Source organism: Tachypleus tridentatus, chromosome 13 (assembly GCF_004210375.1).
Source record: "Tachypleus tridentatus isolate NWPU-2018 chromosome 13, ASM421037v1, whole genome shotgun sequence".
Lineage (NCBI taxonomy): Eukaryota > Metazoa > Arthropoda > Merostomata > Xiphosura > Limulidae > Tachypleus > Tachypleus tridentatus.
The window spans coordinates 214,327,838-214,343,128 of record NC_134837.1 but is presented as its reverse complement, the minus strand read 5'-3'; the positions used below and the strand labels follow the sequence as shown (position 1 = coordinate 214,343,128).

Sequence of the window (15,291 nt, the reverse complement as noted above, 5' to 3'; positions counted from 1 at the left end):
AGTGGAAAAAATAAACTTTTTCTTCCACATTTTGAAACCTAGTGTGACTTTATAACCTAGAAATAATTATAACATTTTTTGCCTGACAATAGATCGCTATACTACAATGTGGATGTGTTAACTTACAGCTGAACTACAGCGAGTTTCTCACAATGCTTTACTATTGTTATTTTGATTTCCCACAATACCCTACCACTGTAAATTTGATTTTCCATGTAGATACATTTCGGTGACGTAGTAAAAGATTTAAATAAACACGTTTGAAAGTACCTATTATTTGCAGAAATTGTTATAACATTTTACAACCCTGACGATACTTATAAAATAAACCTATTACAATCCAGTTTTGTGTTGTTCCTCTATTGTCTGTAATTCCATAGTGCCTTCTTAAACAACTCTAAATTTTCTTACTTGTCCAAAGACGATTTTTTGTCCTCTAAAAGTAAAGTTTATATTCGTAAAATTAGACTAGAGAGTTTGATCTTCTTTGTATTATTAAAGTAAGCTACTCATATACACGTTTAACAGATGAAATGAATATCAGAGAACTGGAGATACAAGAGTTCCGAGTCTCTGGAGGACTAAATAAAAGAGAAAGAGAGAAAAAAACACTCTAACGTCGAATAACTAGAAAGGCGGCCTTTACCACCTTCCGATAGTAATTATTAAAGCTGAAATGGAGGGGCTTGTGGAATGGCACAATTGGGAATCACCCGGATGATGAGATACCGGGAGGTAGAAAGCAGTGCGCTGGTGTTAAAGGTCCGTCAGGAATTTCTCGAAGCTTCTTTTGTAGAGTAACAGTAACTTCGCACGCAACTGCTGGAAGTCTCGAGTTGCTTTATACTCTTGACAAATATATACTATGCTTTTTATAACCCGTATTATTTTACTTTTCACACAGTAGATGTTTTTTTTTTTCGTTTTCGTTGTGTTATATTCTTGTCTTCGTTGTATATGTTCATTGATTTCGTTTTTTGTTGTTGTCGTTTTTTTCTGGTTTTTGTTTTTACTGTATACTAAGTTTCTCGCGCTAGTTGTAAGTCCGCAGTCATACTGTAGTGTCACTAACTATCTAGTCCTTACTTAACACACAACGTACGTTGCCCAAACATCTTACTTCTGCTCTGTTTGTCAACTTGTTTTATAAGAAGTTCTTTAATTGAAACAGCGGCTGAACTTCAATCGTTAATTGCTGAACCAGTTTTTATCAAAGAGTCCAGATCAATAAAAACCAAAAACGTTTTTGTCACAGAAGTTAAAGTAAAAAGACCAACACGAATATGCTATGTTTCATTAAACACAGTGCAACATTGATATTCACTAAATAATCCCCGAACGTCGCTGAAACTAGATAACTTACAAAATATTATTCGAATTAGATAACTTAGAAAAAAAGATACTTAAATTAAGCGTATAACACAAAATATCATTCAAACTGTAAATATCATATCGAGAAACAACACTAAAACTAGATTAAAACAACAGTCAAATTAAATATGTCGCACATAACAACACTCAACCCGTACATGTGATACCGAAAACACCGCTCAAAATAGATATGTGGCAAAGAAGAACAGCACTCAATCTAGAAACGTGACACAAAACAACACTCAAACTAGACATGTTACAGGTAAACTTTTCAGTCAAATTAAATATGTTGTACATAACAACACTCAAACCTTATACCGAAAACACCATCAAAATAGATACGTGACACAGAAGAGCAGCACTAAATCTAGAAACGTGACATAGAACAACACTCAAACTAGATACGTGACACAGAAGAACAACACTCAGTCTAAAAACGTGACAAAGAAAAAAACACACTTAAGAACAGTCAAATTAGATATATTAACTAAAATAGCATTCAATCAGTCTATATATATATATTTTTTAATCTGTACATGTTATATGTAACATTTCCAGAAACCGAGCATTGATTTCGACTGCCAACGCCACCAATGAAACAGAGGGAGAAATATATAAATTAGAATAGCACTAATCTCTTCACCCCTTTTTCATATAATTTTTAATTATTTATCAAATAAAGCATATTATATATGAATATATACATCTAATTCATACTTCCATCACGTGTGGTGCACGAGAGATTACACTTTAGTTTTACTTTTGATACTCTGTTAATGTAAGCAAGTCTTTTTAATTAATAACGTGACCTTTCACCTTAATCAACTAACGCTGATGGTATTTCTTTTAAATGTAAGTTACTTGCTAGTTTAATTAACGATTTTTTCTTTCTTTTTGTTTTTGAGTTTGTGTAATAACGGGGAAGCAAGAAACAAAACAAAAGATCCATTTGAGAATTTGGAGTTGCCCTTTCCTATGGACAATACTAATAAAAATAGAACAAGGTTCTTTTTCAAGCAGTTTTAGGTAATATATTAATAAAGGAAAGCTTTTTTTCCAGCAAAGAAAAAATTCTTTGCTCTAGTCGTCCCTAATTTAGCAGAGTAAGACTAGAGGGAAGGAAGCCAGTTAGTCATCACCGTCCACCGCCAACTCTTGGGCTATTATTTTTTATTAATGAATATTAGGATTGATTTTCACTTATAACGGCCCCATAGATTTTAGGGCGAGCGTGTTTAATGTGATAGCAGGTTCGAACCTGCGACCTTCAGACTGCGAGTCAAGCGCCCCCTAACCATCTGGCAGTACTTACTCTGGTAACGATCTTCCGCTGTTTAAGCTTAGATAAAATATTAATACAATAACCATGTAGCCCTCACGTTTATGGTTCTCGTTTAACGCACTTCGCAAACTTTCGGAACATTACACCTGTATACTGAAAAATATTTGTATTGCATTAATGTTTAATTAAGGCAACGCAAGTGTGCACGAAAGGGTCGTTGACTAGAAATAAATAAAACGACCGCAAAACAAAACGATTAACGTCTCCAGCAAAAATGTTTACTGACAAACTGTTTATCTTTTAGCCAGGTAGGCTCTGCATGGCCATGTGGTTAAGGCTCTCGCCTCGTAATCTGAGGCTCGCGGGTTCGAATCCTCCGTCGCACCAACCATGCTCGCCCTTTCAGCCGTAGGGGCGTTATAAGGTGATAGTCAATCCCACTATTCGTTGATAAAAGGAATAGCCCAAGAGTTGGCGATGGGTGGCGATGACTAGCTGCATTCCTTCTAGACTTACACTGCTAAATTAGGGACGGATAGCGCAGATACCCTTCATGTAGCTTTACGCGAAAGTCAAAAACAAAACAATCTTAAGCAGATACTGACAAAAGGGCTAGAACAGGATCGATTTATGGCAAAAAATTCGTGAAATATTTGCTGTCTTTAAGCTTAAATCACTCGAAGACTAAAAAGAGGGGACGGGGGCTCTATTCATACCAGTATTATACATCAAGTGTGAGTAAACAGGAACTAAGCCTAATTGGCCTTTCATACTTGAAAATTGGATCAAATTGGTCAAACAGCTAAGACGCATCTGATGAAAAGTATCATGATGACTTCGTTAGAATTCCTTCCAAATTCAAGAAATAAAAGAATTAAAAAGTAGGAACGACCAAATGTATGCTGATATGTATGTGTCTGCTTCTCACGTATATCTTGTAGAGTTGTGTAGAGATGGACAATAAACATTTTACACGTATAAATATTTCTGTAATTAGACAACCTGAAAATGACTGCTTTACTTATGATTACGATGCCACTTTATCACTTTCATTAATATTGACATTCTACAATTTCTTGTCAATATTCATAAATTGTTATTCAGGTATAGGTGGAAACAGGAGATGAGAGATACCCTTAAAAAAGCAAAACTTCAAATGTAGCTGAAACAGCTACCCTTTGAAAAGTAAAACTTCAACTGTAGCTTCAAGCAGAAGATGAGTGATAGCTTGGAAAAGTAAAACTTCAACTGTAACTAAAAACAGAGGATGAGAGGTACTCTTGCAAAGTAAAACTTCAACTCTTACTGAAACAGGTACCTTTGAAAAGGAAAACTTCAACTGTAGCTGGAAACAGGAGATAAGTGGTACCATTTGAAAAGCAAAACTTCAATTGTAGATGGAAACAGGAGATGAGAGGTACTCTTGAAAAAGTAAAATTTTAACTGTAGCTGGAAACAGGTGATTAGTTGTAACATTATAAAAGCGAAACTTTAACTATAGCTAAAAACAAGAGATGAGTGGTACCCTTTGAAAAGTAAAACATTTCCGTAGTTAGAAACGAATGATGAGTGGTACTCTTATAAATACAAAACTTCAGCTATTGCTAGATTGATATAGAAGAGTGGTAATTTTCGAAAAGTATAACTTTAACTGTAGCTGGCAACAGGAGATGAGAGGTATCCTTGGAAAGTTAAACTTCAACTGTAGCTAGAAACAAAATATGAGTGGTTCTCTTGGAAATGTAAAACTTCAACTGTAGCTAGAAACAGGAGGCGAGAGGTACTCTTGGAAAAGTAAAACGTGCAGTGTAACTGGAAACAGGAGATGAGAGGTACCCTTGGAAAAAAAAACTTCAACTGTAGCTTGATACATGAGATGAGAGGTACTCTTTGAAAAGTGAAATAATCTTAAACATAAATGACATGATCGATAATTATGTAAAGCTTAAAACCAAATAAGAAATTTAAATAGAACGTTTCGTATTTACACAACTGAAAGTTAAATAAAGCTGGCAACGCTCCATTACACTTTTTCCTGGGTCGTCTTCAGGAGTTATTTACAAGACAGTTTATTCTTTTTGTATGTTACGACGCATTATTACATTTCAGAGTTTACAATATGTTATGCCATAAATCAGTAAGCGACTTGATGACCTTTCATTTCAAGCTGATGTTTGTTTGTCTTCTATATATTTTATTACTTCCAGTACTTCTTTGATATTCAAAGGTGTAATATTATTAGACTGAGCTAAAGCTGTAGCTTTATCCCACAGAAGTATATTGTATGATTTGTATGTTTTCTTCGAGAGCTAATGTTTCTATTCTGTTGTTTCTTATTCACCTTCTATTTAATAAGTCCCACTCTTGTATTTTATCTCTATTTTTATCCTTAGTATTTTCCAACATCTCCTTTACCTTATTCATAGGGTTAAATATAGGATAAACCTCCTTTTTCACTTTCTTTTTAGGTTTTAGTAAACAGCTTTTAACCTTTAATAGGTATAATTGACAAAAATATACAGAAGGCAATTTGGTAAAATCGTGGAACAGGAATTCATGTGATAAGAAACACAAAACGTTCTGCATATTATACATATGTTTAGCTTAAATAATGAATTGGTGCTAATTAAATAGCGGTTTAAATGGGATTTTCATCCAATAGTATTTAATAAATTTATTAATGTTAGTTAAAACTACCATGTTGAAATTTGTTTATGATAAAATTGAAGAATAAACTGTAAGTTTTCTTCATATTTCAGGATAATCGGAAAATTATTCAATGTTTTAAAGAAATAACAACATTTTTATCCCATGTTTAAACCCATGAGAAACACATTTTTAAAAATGTTACTTATTTTTTAAACAATATAAAAACCGGGTGGCTACCCTGTCCAAACCCACAGCAACAAAATAGAAACATAAACTATAGCAGAGCACGTGAAATAACGTCACTCGCAGTTATATGGGACAAAACTAAATATTAGCTCGACCAAATACTATTATCGCTTTGAGGCCCGGCATGGTCAGGTGGTTAAGACACTCAACTCGTAATCCGAGGGTCGTCTGTTCGAGTCCCCGTCACACCAAACATGCTTGCTCTTTCAGCAGTGGGGACGTTATAATGTGACGATCAATCCCACTATTCGTTGGTAAAAGAGCAGCCCAAGATGACTAGCTTCCTTCCCTCTAGTCTTACAATGCTAAATTAGGGACGGCTAGCGCAGATAGCCCTCGTGTAGCTTTGCGCGAAATTTGAAATAAACAAACTAAACCAATTACGGCTTTGAACATTTAAGAAAGATTGAGAATAATAAAAATTAAAAAGAAAATAACTACAAAATTGGGATAAAGAGCCATCAAGTCGTTTAACATGTGCGACATGACATATTGTAAATTTTGAGCAGTGATTTATGTAAATAACTTTGAAATGTAATATCTCGTAAGATGTAGAATGTATCAACTGTATTGTTTGTTTTTTTGGATTTCGCGCTAGCCGTCCGTAATTTAGCAGTGTAAGAGTAGAGCGAAGGCAGCTAGTCATCACCACCCACCGCCAACTCTTGGGCTACTTTTTTATCAACGATTACGGGGATTGACCGTTACATTATATCACCCCCATGTCTAAAAGGACAAGTATGTTTGGTGTGACGTGGATTTGACCCTCATATTACGAGTCGAGTGCTTTAGCCACCTGGCCATGCCGGGCCAACTGTCTTGCAGTTAAACCCGGCGTAAAAGTGGGACGAAATGTGTAACACGCGCGTTTTTATGTGAAAGCCGTTGATGGCTTTATTATACTTTTAATTATGTAAATACGAATAACTGCATTTTAATTATTTATTTGCCTTTAAAATAATCTTCTCTTGGAAAAGAGAATAAGAGACATACCGTCCGCTGCCGCACTGAATGTTAAACTTGTGACCAGGGTGAAGAAATTTAGTTAGGACCCTCTAACTCAAATTGTGTTGTTTTTTTTCTCATAGCAAAGCTACATTGAACAATCTGCTGATTAACATGAATTATCCGCACCAACAAACCAATAAAAGTGCAAGGAATATTTTGTGGTATCGCACGGATTCGAACACAGGTCGCCAGCTCTAAATTTTACTTCATGCTGTTTCCGCTTCCCTCTTCAAAAAAAGATGCGCCAGGATAGAATTTTTTATATAAAAACAAAACAAGAACAAAAAAGCTGGAGACAGAAAAATCAGTACATGTAGCTTTATTCAAAATTTAATAGTGATTTCGTATGATTAGTAAAACTAATCACTGGTGGATTATAAGAGTTTGATCCTGTTCAATTATCATGTTTTAGAACCACAACATGCCACTTTATATAGAAATACCTTATTATTTTATACAAGTATCTGCCAGTAGATCAAACAACGGCGTTGCCACTTTAAGTGTTTACATCGAATGTCACGCTCGTAGCATCCGAATGCGATTTTAATGTCTGGGATACGAAAATCCAATTTGTTCCATCCTCCGTTGAATGTCAACTGAAGCTTATTTCTTATTTTCAGCTGTGTTCTAGTTGGGTGAATTTTTACAGCACGAGTTTCTCGAGTACTGCAAAAATTAAGGTTTATTTTATTAAAAAGTGTTTCTCAGATGTTTTTCTGTTAGAGGGCGTATAGAACTAAAATTTGGGTTTCAATTTTTGCAGTGGGTGCATCAAAGATAGTTCATTGGTATAAGTTTGTGCTAAACATTAAACAATAACTTTATCATTTTTGAGGCCCGGCATGGCCAAGCGTGTTAAGACGTGTGACTCGTAATCTGACGGTCGCGGCTTCGCATCCCCGTCACGCTAAACATGCTCACCCTTCCAACCGTGGGGTGTCTTATTTAACTTTATCATTTTGGTTTGATTTTTTTGGTTTTTTTTAATTTCGCACAAAGCTACTCGAGGGCTACCTGCGCTAGCCGTCCCTAATTTAGCAGTGTAAGACTAGAGGGAAGGCAGCTAGTTATCACCACCTACCGCCAACTCTTGGGCTACTCTTTTACCAACGAATAGTGGGATTGACCGTCACATTAAAACGCCCCCACGGCTGAAAAAGCGAGCATGTTTGGCGCGACAGAGATGCGAACACGCGACCCTCGAATTACAAGTCGAACGCCTTAAGACACTTGGCCATGCTGGACCTATCATCATTTTGGTACTGGTATCTTCGCTCCAAGGCCTGGGGTGGCAGGTGGTTAGTGCGCGTGATTCGTAATATGGGGGTTCGAATCCCCGTCTCATTAAACATGTCCTCCCTTTCGGCCGTGGGGCTTTATAATGTTTCGAGCAATCTCACTAAAGAGTAACCCAAGAGTTAGTTGCCTTCCCTCTGCTACTTCATTGCAAAATTAAAGGCGGCTAGCACAGAGAACTCTCAAGTAGGTTTGCGCGAAATCCAAACCAAATAAACAAACACCTATGCCATAATTTGCACGAAAGAAGGAAAACAAAAGGTTGTAAGTAGATGATTTTACTTTACGTGCAACTTTCTACGTAATTGTTTGAGGACAACATCACCATTCATTGTTCACGAAATTGTGCAATCTGAAAAGTTATTTAGATTTCGCTTCAATCCTTGAACTATATATTTAGTTATACACTCTGTGCATAAACAAATCGCTAAAAAAGCCTCGGGTTATTGAACTCGAAGAAGATGAAGAAATATAACAAAATTAATAGTACTAATCTATAAAGACCTAAGTCTAGTAGCTAAAATGTCCGCTAGAGCCAGGACCATGGAAACTTGAGGTGTATGTCTGAAGCTTTCAATTGTGAACTCTGTAACTTAAAAAATGCATAAACTGGACGGATACTGGCTTTGTGTCTCTCTGTTATTCATGGTCAAACAGACACTAACAACCCAACGTCAAACGTCTTTTTTTGCTTGTCACTTTCTCTTCGTAAATATTTTATTCCTCTACTCGGCGCGTCAAACGCACGTGATTGATTGGAATGTTCCACGTTCTAGTTTGGTTCGCTGTTCTTTGTTTAAAAAAGAAATAAAAAAGAACTGTAATCGCTTAATGGTTGTGTATCTTACATATATATGTATCGGCATATGAACTACCTCGTAACTACGTTGACTGTAAGTCTTTTAGCTACCTCGAAACCTATAGTTTATTTGAACTCACATTAAAGTTTTTTTTTCTGTTGTTTTCAAAATGGCGTGCTCTCCGCTAGTTCAACGGTTAATCTCCGGAGTTACGACGCTAAAATTAGGGGTTCGATTCCCCTCGGTGGGCTCAGCAGATAGCTCGCTGTGGCTTTGCTATAAGAAAAACACAAAATGGTGTAAATTATACTTCTCTCGATTTTTTATTCGAGGTTCCGAAAAACGTTTATTTAGAAAGGATTCAGTCAAAATAATATGTCTAATATTATACATATTATAATCATCAGTAATTTAGATCAACTTGTGTGATCTGGACATAGAATTACCTAAAACAGAAAAAATAAAACTCAAGTTAATTAAAAACTCGCGTTTCTCAAGTGCGCGAAAATCGATTTTAAAATTAGTGTCGTGTTGAGAGAGAGAAAAACGTAATTCGATGAACTTCAGAACGCTTACCCACAATTTTCTGCCCCAATACAATGAACTTCAGAACACTTGCCCACAATTTTCTGCCCCAATACAAATGTTTCTAGCTTTGTAGCCCCGCTCTCCCAGTGGCACAGCGGTATGTCTACGAATTTACGACGCTACAAACCGGGTTTTAATACTCGTCATAGACAAAGCACAATTAGCCCATTGTGTAACTTTGTCTTTAATTACAAACAAACTAATTTTGCAGAAAGAGATGTCGAGTCTATAATTCTATTTCCAACCTATCGCGACATACTTGCTATAAAAATAAGGTCTCCAGAGCTCAGGGATAGCTATCCCTAATTTTGAGCTACTGATACATCGTTTCAAGGGCTTTTTTAATATTTTGGACCAAAAAATGTGATGGACTCTTGTTTGTATAACGCGATCACATCTGAAAGTGTGGACCGTGTTGAAGAACATCACAGTACGAACCTTAGACCTCCCGATTCTCGGCACGGCACACCTAGCCATTTTAAAGAAGAACTTGATACGAAAAAAAAAATAAATATGAAGTAATTCTCTTTTATAAGTCAGGCTGTCGTGGCTCACAAGCTCGGTAAAGACAGGTGGATTGGCAATTGATTCGCAATCTGAGGGTCATGGGTTCGAATCCTTGTCCCACCAAACATTCATGCCCTTGGGACGATTAATCTCATTAGTCACTAGAAAAATAGTAGCTTAAGAGTTGGCGGTGAGTGGTGACGACTAGTTGACTATTAGGGACGACTAGCGCAGATAGCTCTCATGTAGCTTGGCGTGAAATTCAAAACAGACCAAACAGGTTTAAGGACTTTATTTATTCATATTCAAGCTGTGTCAGATCTTTTCACCATTCATACAAAATCAGATAAAAACGGGCTGTCACATATCGCGTGCACCTTGAAACTCAGTAAGTTTTGGTAGCTTTATGGTACAAAATGAAGTCAGTGGTTGTGTAATTAACTGAGCTGGCCAGTCACCAAAACCAACGTTCAATGGTTGCTAGGAGATTTCATTAACTGAACTGAATCTTAAAAATAAACCGGTAAAAAACAACAACAACTAAGTAAACGGAAAGAGGAAACTATAATTCTCTTTTCAAGAATCAATGATCAAAACACAGAAAACATGCATATTTTTCTAGTTTTATTGCACTGAGTTACTTTGTATGATACAGTAAAAAACAGTATAAAAAAGTATCTGTGCTACGTCCACCATGAGAATCGAGCATGTTATTGCACACAGTTTCATTGAGAAAATAAAAGATAGAGAATTAATTTTTAATGTGGTAAGAAACAACACTACTAATTTCTTCTATCCTTATATTTCTTTCTGACAAGTTTTTACAAGCTAAATGGATGATAATTTCATTTTGAACTTCTTCCAGTTTTATTTACAAGCTGTCTCAAATATGGCACTTCTTTGTCGTCGAAAAATTTGAGTAACTTACTGAGGGTTCGGTATGGCCAGGTGGTTAGGGCACTCGACTCGTAATCGGAATACCGCGTGTTCGAATCCCCGTCACACCAAACATGCTCGCTCTTTCAGCCGTGGGGTCATTATAATGCGCGGTCAATCCTTCTATTCGTTGGTAAAAGAGCAGCCCAAGTGTTGGCGGTGGGTGGTGATAACTGGCTGCTTTCTATCTAGCCTTACACTGCTAAATTAGGGATGGCTAGCGCCGATAGCCCTCGTGTAGCTTTCCGCGAAGTTCCAAACAAACCAACTTTCTAACACACGAGATTCGCAAGGACGTGTTACAAGTCAAGTTCTCAGTTACAGCCAGTCCAGAAGGTTATTTTCGTTCATCAAATTGCATAAAACAAAATATCAACAAAACGGCATGCAGACCCTACTTAAACACATTTGCATAAAACAAAGTCAGAAATCGTTTGCAGTGGTAATTTCCCATGCGAGTACCGTGTATAATTTTCATAAACATTTGATTTGCATGAATAGTCTAGCTTTTGCATGGTACAAAATGTTTATAGATATAGCGTGGAAGGAAACGAAAGAAACAGAAAAATGAACTTAAAATGATAAAACACATCTAGTATAGGCACATACACATATGTATATGTTTATATTATTGAATATACAGAAAAGTGGCCTGGAACACAATTTAGTATCGTTAACTCTTTGTGTTACTTGTCGTATGCAAGTTGCATTAAGTATACGTAATATATCATGATATACATTTCGTGCGAGAATGATTTACAAACCAGAAATTGCATTTACCCATAAGCGTTGCAAGAATAATCTATTTAGCATATGACGTTAAAGTGACTGATCAACAAAACTTGCTATAATATAGTTTCTTTCTTTTATTTCTTCATCTTTCTGTATTTTGATGATCAATCGATAATGGTGAAATACGGATTTCTTTTCGATGTGTTGAAAACGACTTGTATATAACACACAGAGGGAAAATATGTATCAATGTAGCGAACACCTGTTATAGAATAATAATAATTAACAACTGGTGTGTAAAATAAACAATATTGTGTTATTAATTCTTACCCTAATTCAGTTTGTAAATAGCTTAAAATAATTAAAAATTGTTTTATGAAAGTTAAGTATGAGCTAGGGATGACAATACCAAAATGTATAGAAGCAGGACAATAATGAATACACAAAACCATACAAAAGTCATAACAAAATTACACAAATATTTCTAAGATGTATTTGATCTACAACTGAATGTTGAATTCGCGTCAGATGCGTTAATTCAGGTTGGAATAAAATCATTTAAACCGAATATTGCCATACATTCTTACAGTGACTTATAACCATGTAAGACTGACTCAGACTAACTTAGTAGGATCTTTGGTATGTTTTTTGTGTATTAATCCCTAGATTGCTTTTGTAATTTTTCGTAGCGCCATCTTTAAATCCTACTTAAATTTGGTGCTTCTTTTATTACCTATTTCTCTTCCTTTTTAAAATAATTTTATTGAAGTAAGTTGATAAGTGAATATTTGCTTTACTTTTATAATACCATTGTAATATATACTTTTAATACCATATAGGTTTTGTTAGTTTCTTTAAATAGTGGTTTACAGTGGTATCCAGTGAAGATGAAACAGTTCGTTTAGGATAGAACAAATACCTCAGAGCACTAGACCTACGTTAATGGGATACTTAGAGAACCCACGCCTTTTGCATCCACCCTAACTATCATGTGCATACATTTTACTCTACCACCTGCTAAAATCCTATCGATTAATAAGAAGTAGATCATACAGATTGAAGGCCATGAAATATGGTACAACACATACACACATACCCGTAGCTACAAGATTCGGCTGCACTGAAATTTTGAAGAAACGTATATCACTGTATAATGTATTGTTTTTATGATTTAAAAACACCTCAGCCATATAAATACTTGACTTTCTTGACACCTTGAGTATTAATCTAGATCATTTTCTCTTTATTCATTTATTGTTTTGGCATATATCATGTTTTTGAAATGAAAAGTTACAAACGTTCGTTATATAAGAACGATTTGTAGTGCAATCTAGCAATCAGAAATAAAAACTTTTATTTACGAAACAAGGAAATAATATATGTTTATAAAGTAAACTCACTATAATATAGTAGTTTTCTTTTTTATATCCATTACCGAGTGTTTCACAGTTTGTATAATAATCATTCTATCATACATAGTTTTGATAGCATCATATAAATGCCACAGACATTTTTTCTAAGCACTACCGTACTGAGTAATAATAATTACAATTCACTCACTTAACTTTGTTTACACCATAATATAATAGTTGCTATGTATGAAGTGGTAAACATAAAGGCGTCTGTCGTATGCCACCCGGCCTGTTTAGCCTTAGTATAGCACGAAGGCCTCATCGGCTCTAGATATTGCATCTGAAGTGTGGTTGTCATATCATTAGGCACTCTTTTTTTTTTCACTAGTAAGTTCTTATAACTATACATCTGGAACTGAATTGATACTACAACGAAAATTGAATTTTCCATTTCCAAAATACTGAAAAGAATGGTATTCTTTGAGAATCTAGTGTTAAGAAAATAACAAACATCCAAGCGATAGGTATAATTCAAAACTGTTGAAAGGTTTTTTTGTTTTGTTTTTCTTTCGCTGAACTTCTAGAGATTCAGAACAAGAGAATGTAATCGGATTGAAAATATGTTTAGGTTACACTTACATACATACATAAGTATGTGCGTGATATACGCTAAGATATATTGGTACTATATATCAATAAGTTATGTAACCACAGGAACTTTCAGTACTACACGTACCAAAAGGAACACAAATACTATTAGTGCACACTCTAATATTATACCTTTTGACTATTATGATGTATTAATACGTATTTAGAATTTAGCAGTGATAGACGAGAGGGAAGGCAGCTAGTAATCACCACCCACCGCCAACATTTGGGCTATTCCTTCTACCAACGAACAGTGGGATTGGACATCACTTATAACGCTCCCACGGCTGAAAGGGCAAGCATGTTTGATGTGGCGGGAATTCGAACCCGCGACCCTCAGATTGCGAGTCAGGCGCCCCCTAACTACCTGGCCACGCCAGGCCACGTTTTTAAGAGCAAAAGAACAAGAAGAGAAAAAAGTAATAAGAGACACTGAATCGCAGACAAGAACAATGAAGACGATGTACAACAAAACATATCTTTACAGATAATCCATAGAATATGTCACTATTCATGTATATATTCTATTAACGTTTGTACTTTCCCGACAAATCAGTGAAGCTAGAGATTATTAACTAGACGTAAAGTTTATTAAAACCTCTATTCGTAATCTGATGTAATAATATTTGTTTTAATGCAAAGCTACACAATGGACTTATGCATGGTATTCGCCGCGGGATCGAGCCTCGAATTCTAGGGTAATAAGCGTTTGGCTTTACCTCTGAACCACTGGAGTGTTCCATTAATAACACTATGTAACAAATTTTATTGTTTCTTGTTCCTGGACAAAAAGTGTTATTTCCCAATTGCTTATGCATAAAGTAAATGAAAAAGACGTATATTTTCTCTTGAAACTTTGCATTTGTGACCTGGAAGATTATAACGAAAACATGATGGGAGACTATATTTAGGAGTTGATACGTAGAAGTGATTTACATTACAGTCTCAACTACGCACTTCTAAACATTTTTGTTCACTTTTGTTTAACTTTAGTTTAAATACATGTAAATCTTGATTCATATGTTGTTTTATTCAGACCTTATGTGAATGGCAATGTGCAAATTTGCCCGTTTTTACATAGAATATAGGTTAATTTTCATTATCCAGGTCACAAAATCAAAGTTTGAAGGGAATAATGGTCATTTTCTGTACTTTTATAACATAAGCAATTAAGAAATAACATATACTATCCAGGAACAAAATTTGTTACATATTGTAATCAAAATAAAAATAATTAAAGAGACTTATTTAAGATAAACATAATTATTTAATGAAATAGAAATATTAAATTATTGTTCTCGTTTTTTTATATATTACACCTTTTTTTAAAATTGTTTTTGTGATAATTATAAAGTGTGCAATTTTTTATTATTCTTTTCTCCATACTTCTCAGAATCAGCAGCCTTGTGAAAGACGAAACCGGCCATATTTATGACGTATTGTAACAACTGGAATAGCTAGCATTGATATCTTGCTGCTGGAAGTGAGTCCTGCTATTAACGCCGTGTCACGTCTACTAACGTTTGTACCAAACAAAAGACAACAGTCTTTTGACAGAAATGACAAAGCCTCAAGCTTCAACGGAAAACTTTCTTGATAAACAATAGAAGACGCCAGTGATTGGCCTTCCTAAAAATTTTGAAACGTCACGGCATTATCTTCTTTATTTTTGAAGGATGGTTGTTTATAAATAAATTACGGTTTTTCAGAGGTGGAAAAAAAAATTACTAGCAGTAGTTAATTCTCATGTTTCCAGAAAGTAATTGCAAATTAACCGGCATCTGTTTATCTGTAGATTTCAATCGCTGTGTGTGTCTGTAACTCTTGATGAACTGTTTTTGAGATATATCTCTTTATAAATGAAGTTCGTTTGTTT

General features: G+C 35.2%; 1 long non-coding RNA gene across 1 annotated transcript in view; it reads left to right on the top strand.

Annotated features, from left to right (window-relative positions):
• The window catches only part of LOC143237608 (uncharacterized), a 77,919-nt gene extending 62,860 nt beyond the window's left edge, over window positions 1-15,059 (top strand). The window contains exon 3 of the long non-coding RNA XR_013020161.1: window positions 14,809-15,059. This is a non-coding gene — a long non-coding RNA (uncharacterized LOC143237608). The remainder of the gene's footprint in view (window positions 1-14,808) is intronic.
• Window positions 15,060-15,291: the final 232 nt, after the last annotated feature.